This window comes from Cornus florida, unplaced genomic scaffold (genome assembly GCF_030987335.1).
Source record: "Cornus florida cultivar Cherokee Brave unplaced genomic scaffold, ASM3098733v1 CherokeeBrave_3.0.0_Hap2_Chr09, whole genome shotgun sequence".
Classification (NCBI taxonomy): Eukaryota; Viridiplantae; Streptophyta; class Magnoliopsida; order Cornales; family Cornaceae; genus Cornus; species Cornus florida.
In genome coordinates this window covers 22,827,780-22,837,946 of record NW_026775579.1, presented here as the reverse complement: position 1 = coordinate 22,837,946, position 10,167 = coordinate 22,827,780, and the positions used below count along the sequence as shown (strand labels likewise).

General features: G+C 35.2%; 1 long non-coding RNA gene across 3 annotated transcripts; it reads left to right on the top strand.

Annotated features, from left to right (window-relative positions):
* The first annotated feature begins 199 nt into the window (after positions 1-199).
* LOC132273594 (uncharacterized) lies at positions 200-4,737 on the top strand. Of its 3 annotated transcripts, none has more exons than XR_009470180.1 (5): positions 203-1,012; positions 1,104-1,249; positions 1,410-1,514; positions 2,527-2,896; positions 4,392-4,737. It is a non-coding gene; the product is annotated as an uncharacterized LOC132273594 (long non-coding RNA). The 3 variants fall into 3 exon arrangements; XR_009470179.1 differs by having other exon boundaries at positions 216-1,249; positions 2,527-2,634; positions 2,834-2,896; positions 4,392-4,733; XR_009470178.1 differs by having other exon boundaries at positions 200-1,249.
* Positions 4,738-10,167: the final 5,430 nt, after the last annotated feature.

Sequence of the window (10,167 nt, the reverse complement as noted above, 5' to 3'; positions counted from 1 at the left end):
ATTGCTTAAACCGGCATTCGCTGCAAGAACGCTGGGAAGTGCAAAACTAGCCAGCACTCTAAAATTATTTCACTTTACTATTTGATTAATTTATCACTTGTTTCTAACTTTTTATATATATATATATATATATATACTTTCTGATTTAAAAATTTTGAATTTCATTCTAAAATCTGGCATGGGCTTTCTATTTGGGATCCAGATTTCCATCTTTTGGATTCAGAATACTCTTCTCTCCTGGGTAACCATTACCACTCTTTCAATACATATGTTTTGTGTTAAATTGATTTTCATGTATATATAAACTACAACAAAAATAATTATAGGCGGTCTTGTAGGAGTGCTGGTATATATTGCTTAAATCGGCATTCACTGCAAGAACGCTCGGAAGTGCGAAACTAGCCAGCACTCTAAAATTATTTCACTTTACTATTTGATTAATTTATCACTTGTTTCTAAGTTTACCAATCTCATCCGACATTACAAACTTCAAGCCCTAGGTTTCTCTTCAGCCTCCCCAATCGCCTCCATCTCTATTCTCGTTCTCACCTCTGAACTTGCCCTCTCTCTGTCTCTACAACTGCAAACTACAAAATCTACAAACTTCAAGCCATAGGTTTCTCTTCAGCCTCCCCAATCGCCTACATCTCTATTCTCGTTCTCAACTCTGAACTTGCCCTCTCTCTGTCTCTGCAACTGCAAACTACAAAATCTACAAGAATCAAAAGTTCAAAACCCATACACTTTAATTTATCTATCTGTCTGCTAGAATCAAAGTTCAAAACCTATTACCTATATCAAAACCCATATTGGCACATCATTTTAGATTGTTCAAAAAATCAAAATCCATATTGGCATATCATTTCAGATTGTTCAAAAAATCAAAACCCATATCTTTCAGTTTCCATCGCCCGCTGTTCCAGTTCGGGTTCACCATTGGCAAGCTTTAGCCGCTGGCCCGCTGTCTCTCAACTCTCAAGCTTGCCCCCTCTCTCTCTGCAACTGCTAACTTGTATGTATGGGTTTTGTTTTTATTTTTTTTTTCAACTCCTTTTCATCGTTAAATAACCTCCCGATTTCTTGTTTCTCTCCCCTCTCTAAAGTTGTGGGATTCACCGGAAATGCAACTGATCGATACACGGCGCGCGAACATATACATACATATATTATATATATATACATATACACACATGTCTATCTCATTTTCAGGGAGATTACTTCCATTATGAAGCTTCTTAAGGAGGACGAGGTTACATTTCTCTCTCTTACTGCACAATACATGTTTGAATATGTTCACATATATATATATTTATATATATATATGGGGCTGAAATTTATTGGATTTGAAAAAAAAAGGGGAATTGTTGGGATAGTAAAATCTAAGTTTTTATCATCTGATACATTTATAGGACGAACTATGCATTTTGGGGCGGATGTGGAGGCGTTCACTGCTGCTTTAAACAGGGACATTGAGGGCCACACCTCCACTTCTCAACCCTCTGATTCAGGTGGTGGTGAGTATGCATCTCTACAAGCTTTGGATTAAGGACGAGGTTCTATTTTTTTTTCTATAATTTTTTTATAATTTGATTAAGGCCGCTCCCCCCTTGATTGATGAGAGATGATTTTAAATCTGATGTAATGTTTTTTCATTTTATCATGTTTTTTTTTAAATTTTTTTAATCCTGTTTTTTCCCCTCCCATGAGGGAAGGAAGAATAAGATAGTTAGTTGTTGCATTCAAGAATTTGTCTATATATATATATATATATATATATTTGTTCTGTAGTCAAAATTTTCAACTTTCCCGCCTGCAAATAGGAATCCAATTACATTTTCTGTATCATGTGTTTTCTGTTTCTTAATCTTTTAATTGTACATTGTCAAAATAATCTGAATTTTATTTTACTAACTGAGTATTATATCATAAATATACATTTTACTTTCCTTTTATAAGGGAATTGTAATTATACTTTGTATTACTTTAGCCATGGTTATTGATTTTTTTGCATTTTGTGTATCATCGTTCTCACGTTGAGTTTATCAGTTAAAGCATTAGTATTACTGGGGTCTCTGTTTATTTTGAATGGTAAGTACAAGTCATGATACTTAGATGAGTTATTGCCATTTCATTTTTACGGAGGAATTTCAGTTGACAGAAAGGATATTTATATTGATACATTCAATCGAGTCCCATTTATCTTCATCCATCAACTGCCTTAAATGAAAGCCTTCCTTATTTTGAAAACGAATTAGAAATGGGCTTACACCCATCCAGTGGAATATTCTGACCATTTATTCTCCACCCATCATCCTTTGACCATGAAGCTGGAGAATAGCTGCTTGAAAACAGACTCAGCTTATCTGTCTTGCTAAGTTTGTGGATCGCTTTATATGTTGAATGCCTCAATTAGATGGCTTGAAAATAGTCATATCCGTAAAATTATTTCATGCTATTGTTATGACTGATTGAAGATTTTGGTTTTAGTTATAATTTTTGTTATTGTTGTTTGTTCTTCGATTGCAGGCTCTCTCAAAAGCTTTAAAAGAGGATGAGTTGGTTTATCTTAGAGCTCAGTTTATGCTTTTGGAACCTAACAAAGATGGATATGTCTCGCTTGATAATTTCAAAATGGTTATTTACTTCCCTTTCTTTCTATTTGATCCTTAAATTGAAGTTGATTATGATTTCAGGGAATTATTGTTCTAATTATGGAGATGACATGGTCATGTGATAAAAGAAATTATGTTCTGTGTTAGCCAGTCTTCTTATCCTCATTCCTTCCTATAAAGTCAAATTTATGGTCAAACGAGAACTGAAAACAAATTTGCAGGCTCTTGTGCGAAATGCAACTGATGCAATGAAGGAGTCAAGGATTCCTGATATTCTCAATGTGGTGAGGACTTTGGGATCATTATTACTCAGTGAAAAAGTATATGATCATTGTTTCTGATATTTATTCTAGTGTTTATGATATTTTTGCATGTTTAAATGCTTATAAAATGAGTAGTTCCTTATGAAATAACCATTTTTGCTTGATTTTCGTGCTTGGTAACATGTTTATTTAATGATAAACAATCTTTAAGCTAAATTAATACCTGTTACTTAACTACAACTTCAATTAGGTATTAGTTGGAATATGTCCAGGGTTATCTGCAGCAATCAAATAATTTATAGACTTTTTCTATCATATTCCATTTCTATAAGTGCTTTTTGTCTTGTGAATCCTGAATATTACACTGAATTATTTTCTTCTTTTTTCAAGTTTAAAATTAACATTGTTTTTCCCGACTCTCGGTGCTTGTCTTTTATTGTAGATGGCACCACTGTCTTATCAAAAGATGGACTTTGAAGAGTTATGTGAAGCTGCAATCAGCACATATCAACTAGAGGCCAATTTGGCCTCATTTCTCTCTCTCTCTCTCTCTCTCTCTCTCTCTCTCCCCAGCTATCTCTCTCTTTCCCTTCTCTTTTTCTTTTTCCTTTTCACAAACTTCAATCTTCAATTACTCTCATTTTTTGGAATTTTCGAGTGCCATTTGCGGCAAAACAGAGAGCTTGTTGAGATCTACGCGTTATTAGGAGCAAATCACATTTTTAGCTAACCTAGGATTTTAAAAAATCTAGGGATTTTTAGGTGTTTTTCTCTCATTTGAGGTAGGGGTCTCTAATCCATACATTCTTGCACCTTTTGTGAATTTTTCTTTATTAATTGTTGTCAAGCATACTTAATTTGTGTTAATGTCCTTTAAAAATGATTTAATTGTTGTATATGAAGCTTATGATTATGTGTGCTAGTTGATTTGTATGAAAAACATGCTTAAGTGGTGATATGCCATGTCTACTATGTTTAACTCGCTAGAATTAGCTCTATGGAAGTATGTTGTTTTGTGAATTATAAAATTTCTACTATCATAGCATTGGAAAGCATGAGACATTCGTGCATGTCATTGGGCATGGAATGGGAAAGAATTGATTTGAAAAGGAAAAAGGGGAATTTTGGGATAAAGCTTTGATAAAAAAGGTTTGCGAAAACCCGGTCGCCTAGGGGTCACCTGGGGCCGTGGCGTTAATGTGACCTAGAGGGAATTAGGAAAATCACCCTAGCATGGTTGAGTTATTTGGGCCCCAAATGACGCCACGGGGGTACCATGGGCCAGGGACAGTAGCCAATCTTTCTCTCGTGTCGCCATGGGGTCACTGTGGGACATGTTGTGTTAACGGTTTGAAAAGTGATGAATGGAATGGATTTTGAAAATGGGGAGCGACATATCATGGCATTGCATTTCATGGTATGACATTGTTCATTTTTGGCCTTGAAATTGTTATATTTTTTCCCGGCATAACATGATCCCTTTTCCCTTATTCCTATTCATTATTTGGATTCACAGGGTCACAAGAGATGTGTTTTAGGCACCACCTACTGAGCAATTTGATTACCCCTTTATATTAACATTTTTCAAGTCATGGAAAGGAAGTGGCGGATGACAATCCACCACTAGCATGAAGGGATAAGAAGGGTGTTTTGTAACCTTTTGTATTTAGAGCCCATTCTTTTGTAAAGTGTCATTTTGCAATGTATTTAAGCTGTATAGCATGGTCTTGTAATGTAACTATGAGCCTTGATACTATTTTAATGTAATTGGGCTAAATGTATAGACTATGTTGTATTTCTTACTTGAATGGGATGAAAGAAGTTGATTTGTATCCAAATGTTGATGTTTATAACCATGGCATGTAGCTTTGTCAATTTTAGTGTCGTCTTAGATTAAGTATAGAACAGATTGTAAAGTTTCTACATTGGCTTTTTTTTATCTCCACACTTGTTGCATTCCAGTTACAGGTTTTTTCAGCTCAAAGAATCATTTTGGCCGACTGGTTACTGTTCATTTTCAATTCTAGTAGCCTCGCATCATTTTTGGTCACAACCGGTTGACCGGTTGGCCATTTTGGTCGACCGAAATAGGGAGGTCCACTTTGGCCGATTGAAGCTCCACTCGGTCAATTGAACTGTTGCTGTTTGGTTTTCTTTATCCCTTTCTCCGGCATAATCCACCTAGAGTCTTGGGAAGTTGCATAGAGCCTTTGTGAAGCATAATTATGACCTAAGAATGATGTTTTGACACTAGACATGACGGGATTTGACTTAGGTGACCTCGGGTTCAGGTAAGGACTCGGTTAACGGTTTGGACCCACGAGTTCGGGTCGTTACACTATCCTCACTTGATGTCATTCTAATAGGTACTTAAACCAACACGAAATCCTCCTTCCGACTTGGTAACAACTTCTGAAATTTTCAAAAAGATATTTAGCAAATCCGGCACCTCTGATAAATTATCGTGGCATAACAGTGATCTTTATTTACCACAACCTCACAAATACTGAAGCATTAACTACCACTATTATCATGGCATTATAATACGATACGTATCCAGACCTAGCGAAAAATATATCAAACTAATTGTACTATATTATTTGACTCGTAGTGATGGTTTAACTATCCCATTCTAAATAGCATACCATAATAACGCATGTCCAGGTCTAATAGATTGGTTAAAATTATGTATTTTTACCAAATTCTATGACCACCCGCTCACAATCCTAGCGTAAATAACATTATTACTCCATGTTATTAAAAATGATAGTTAGCTGATCACATAACTTGTGTTCCCAACTAAACCACATACTAAACATTCCAAATAGTTAAAAAAATAAAACACGTATGATAAACACGATCTCACAAAATACTCCTACTTAAGACATCATTCTTTCTAAGGAACATCTCCTCTGAAATTAACTTGTAAAAATTGTTTCAGACAATTTCCTTTTATAGTTTTGTAGGTAATCCTCCAATCTCAAAACTTATCCTTTAAACATAGCTTAAAAGCAACATATGTGTGCCTAAGCAAATACCAAGGACTTAACCCTCAGCCTCCTTATACGCAGAATGTAAACTGTCTAACTTGGCTTTATAAAGTGAATAGAACGTCAACATAATTTCAATGCTCTCCTGAATGTGATATAACAATCATTGTTTCGTTCTGATAAGAACTCCATCCGATCCCCAAACTCTAGAAGAGTACTTTTTATATATCTCTTTTAGAGATGATAAGAAAGTGTAACTATATTTAGATTGATTAAAGCCAATTCTACTAATATCATTCGCTATACTACTAGCAAATAAGATCATCGTCGCACGATCATTCATCTTCAAGATTTAGTACCTTCTTTCTTGGATACTCTGAAATGTTCTCCATTAAGATCCTCTTCGGGCTTCTCCTCTTCGTTTTTCTCTATTGTGAGAATAACTGAAATCGTGCAGGCCCCACTATGAGGTGACCTAAAACACACACTTAAATCCTTTCTTGGCGTATACTTTTCAAGTAACGCCAACTGAACCTAAACCTTCGATCCCTAATTCTGCCTTCTGGCAACGAAATCGATAACGTACTCCTTTACTTCTTTGTGTCTTTATCGCTTTCGCCTTAGACCCAATCCTATTCCCAATGCCAATCATTCTGTGACTACAGAATATAATTGACATCAGCTCCTCCTAACGAACCGTAAATAGAGTACAACGAATCCTGATATGGGTTTTAAGTTTTAAGAGATGCAACGCGGAAGTCACATAACGAAAGACACTCCTAAGGATTCTTAAACTTGGAGTGCTCTGATACCAACTGCTCTGATATGGGCTTATGTTTTAGGATAGATTATATATATATATATATATATATATATATATATATATATATATATATATATATATAGTTATGAGTCATGATATGAGCTTGAGTCTCAAGATCTATGGTTAGGGTGTGTATATTGCTTGGGATGTGTAGTTAGATATAGTGTAATTGTGTGCCTCGGTAGGTCTAGATGCTCGTGCTCACTATATGTGCGTTTTAGGATGGATTATATATATATATAGTTATGAGCCATGATATGAGCTTGAGTCTCAGGATCTATGGTTAGAGTGCGTATATTGCATGGCATGACTATCTGGATATAGTGGATCGTTATGTACCCTAATAGGTCTAAGTGCTCATACCCACTATATGTGCGTTTTGCATGTTACCTATTATTCAGGTTAAGGTCGCCCTATAGCCAGTAGGACACCTTTTAGTGTGTTTCTATATATATACACGGACTACTAGATATTGTTGGATTAACTAGGATGCATACGTGTATCAGATCTCTGCTTAGACTGTAGTAGGGTAGAACTTGTTTGTGGGCTTGACCCACCATTATTTTTCAAGTGTTCATCAGGAGTAGAGATTGTTCGTGCTGAGTAGGGATCAGTCTACTTTACTCTTCCAGATTATCTACATAGGAGTTCCTTTATGATTCAGTGTTTAGTTGTTGATCGTTGATTATTCAGTTTTGGTTTTTTTTCTAGGGGTCCATATAGTATGGATTCTCGAGTTGTATAAATTAGAGAATTATTTGTATCAGAAGAATTTATTAATGAAAATTTATTCTGAGGAATTATTGGATTATCATTTTAGTTTCTTTTCAGCATTTTATTTATTCTTTTTATCATATTTGTATTCTGTGTTCGATTATTACCAATTTGTTTTTGATATCCTCGGGTATTCGGGCGTGGGCCTGGCCAACCATCATTCGAAAATTTGGGGGTATCACAAGCTATTACGCTGTACTCTGTCTGCTGGTTCTACTTCTACCGATCCTCCGCCATCCTATACAAATTAGTTATCTAGGGCTTCTTTGTATTTTCTTTTGCTAGATAGGCATATTTTGTTGACTAGGGCAGTATTTTTTATGTATTTCATTCTATGTGTTGTATTTCGGCCCTAAGTCTGTTATTCAAAACATTGTACTGATCATGATTATTTATATACATGCTTTTCGCCTATTATACCCTTGTGTTAATATTTGTTGCCATATTTGAGCTATATATTGATATATTTCTGTTATTACTCCATATACTTAATACTCTAGTGCGTGTTGGAGTTTGATGATTTTGCTAGGTATTAAGGACTAAGTTTGGGGGTGACTTCCTTATTTTGCCCTTCTGTGCTTTATATTGGTATATTTTTGCTGGTCTAGTGTAGTATGGTAATATCTTTCTGACTCTCCTTTATTTTTACACATTGAGGACAATGTGCACACTAAATTTGGGGGTAAGGGAATTCAAATTTTTGATGAGGATATATTGAACACAATGGTCATGAATCGTAGATGTTGAAAGCATAATTTGAGTTTGTTGATTTTCATGATTTCTTTATACAATTTGATGTTGGTTAGAGATGGCTTGTATGCCAAAGTTATGTTGAAATATAATTTTTGAAAATTTTTGATTTTTTTTTTTAAATCAGTTGGTGTCTTGTGGTCCACTTTGTCAGGATGATTACTGTTTGATGATTTTAATCTCTAAAATACTTCACTTTGCACATATTCACACTTGGATGAATTCTGTGGGGGATGAACTGGAAGTCTTGTTTAAGTTAAACTGAGATGAGCATGTGAATTTGATGATTTTAATAACCAAGGTATAAAAAAAAATAGAAAGAAAGAAAAAATTGGTATGTATGTAATAAATAAATTCTTCACTAATGTGAAAGAAATAAATAAAAAAAAAAAGTGAAGAAAAGAAGTAGAAAATGGTTAAGTTTAGGTCTGTACCTAGATTGCTTGAGCAATTAAGTTCTTAGGGGTGTATACTAACACCTAATGCCATAATACCATTTGGTTTGGGAGTCATTAGCTGAAAGCTTGTTACATAAGAGGTTTAGGTTGCATAGATTATTTAAACAATTAGATCCGGAGGGGTGTTTTATCACTTAATGTCCTAAAACCATCTGGTTTGGGAGTCATTGGCCAAAAGTTCATTACATAGGTGATTTAGAAAGCTTAATAGACCTGAGCATTGCACAGTATCCTTTTTGAAAAATGCATACCTATAGAAAATTAAAAAAAATATATACCTTGGGAATTAGAATTTGAAAAATTTGCCTGTAAATTGAGGGATAACATGGAATGAATACAAGTATGGATAGTAAACCACATGTTTGAAATTGTGAGCTCACTTCAAACGGGTTTTGGAGATTGAAATTGTTGAATAAATAATTAAACTGACATATGGGGACCATGGCTGTTGAATTGAAATTGAAAGTTTGAAAGTTTTTTTGATTGATATAATTGGCTGTACTTGCTGTGTTTGATTGATTGATGAACTGCTAGGATATTGTGATTTGAAAATAGACTTAAAGGAGCTTATTGTGCAATTAAGGCACTATCTGAGATGTTTGTGGGTACCATCACTGGAAACCCTCACGAAATTGCAATTCGTGCACTAGGGGTAACCTAGGGGTTTAAAGACTTGTTGCATAAGTTAAATGCAACCGTGATTCCCACAAAAGCAGTTTTTTAGTTCTGTATTGCTAAGGAACTAGCAATATGTAAGTTTGGGGTATGATAAGTGCTGAATATTGCATATTCGAGCCCCTAAATATACGTATGTTAAGACCTAAAGTGATACTTTTATCCATTGTTAGGTTGATTTATGTTTATTGTGTGTTTATAGGTACTTTCCCAAAGAAATGATTAAAATCGAGACTTTATGATGAAAAGACTGATATCGAAGCTTATCGTTGCCGATTATTCAAAGTAAGCCGAGAGCATAAATGGTGAAGTTTGGAGGAATTCAAGTGCCAAAGCTCGAGCCTCAGTTCTAAGGTTAGAGCTCTGCAAGAAAAGAAGAAAATTAACTAAGGCATTAAAGCTCGAGCTTTGACCTACAGAGCTCGAGCCCTACATAGTGGTACTCGAGCCTTTGCCTACAAGCTAAAGCCTGAGGCGTCAGAATTTGAAGAGTTGATTTTAGAGAAAGCTAAGCTCCCAGGGCCTCGTGCCAGACCTCAAGGGATTGAGCACTATCATTCAGAGCTTGAGCCCTAAGCCAAAAGCTCGAGCTTTGTACCTAAAGCTCGAGCCCTATGAAGAAAGGATCGAGCAATATTAAAAGGAAGAAAATCCAAAAATATTCTAAGTGTTGATGGAAAAAACACTTCGAAAAATAGTTGAAGAGATTTAACTAAGTATAAAAGTAAAGATCGAGCACCATTCTTTGAAGCTTGAACCATATTTCAAGAAAGCTCGAGCTTTACTTCCAAAGCTCAAGCCCGTGCCAAATAGCTCAAGCCC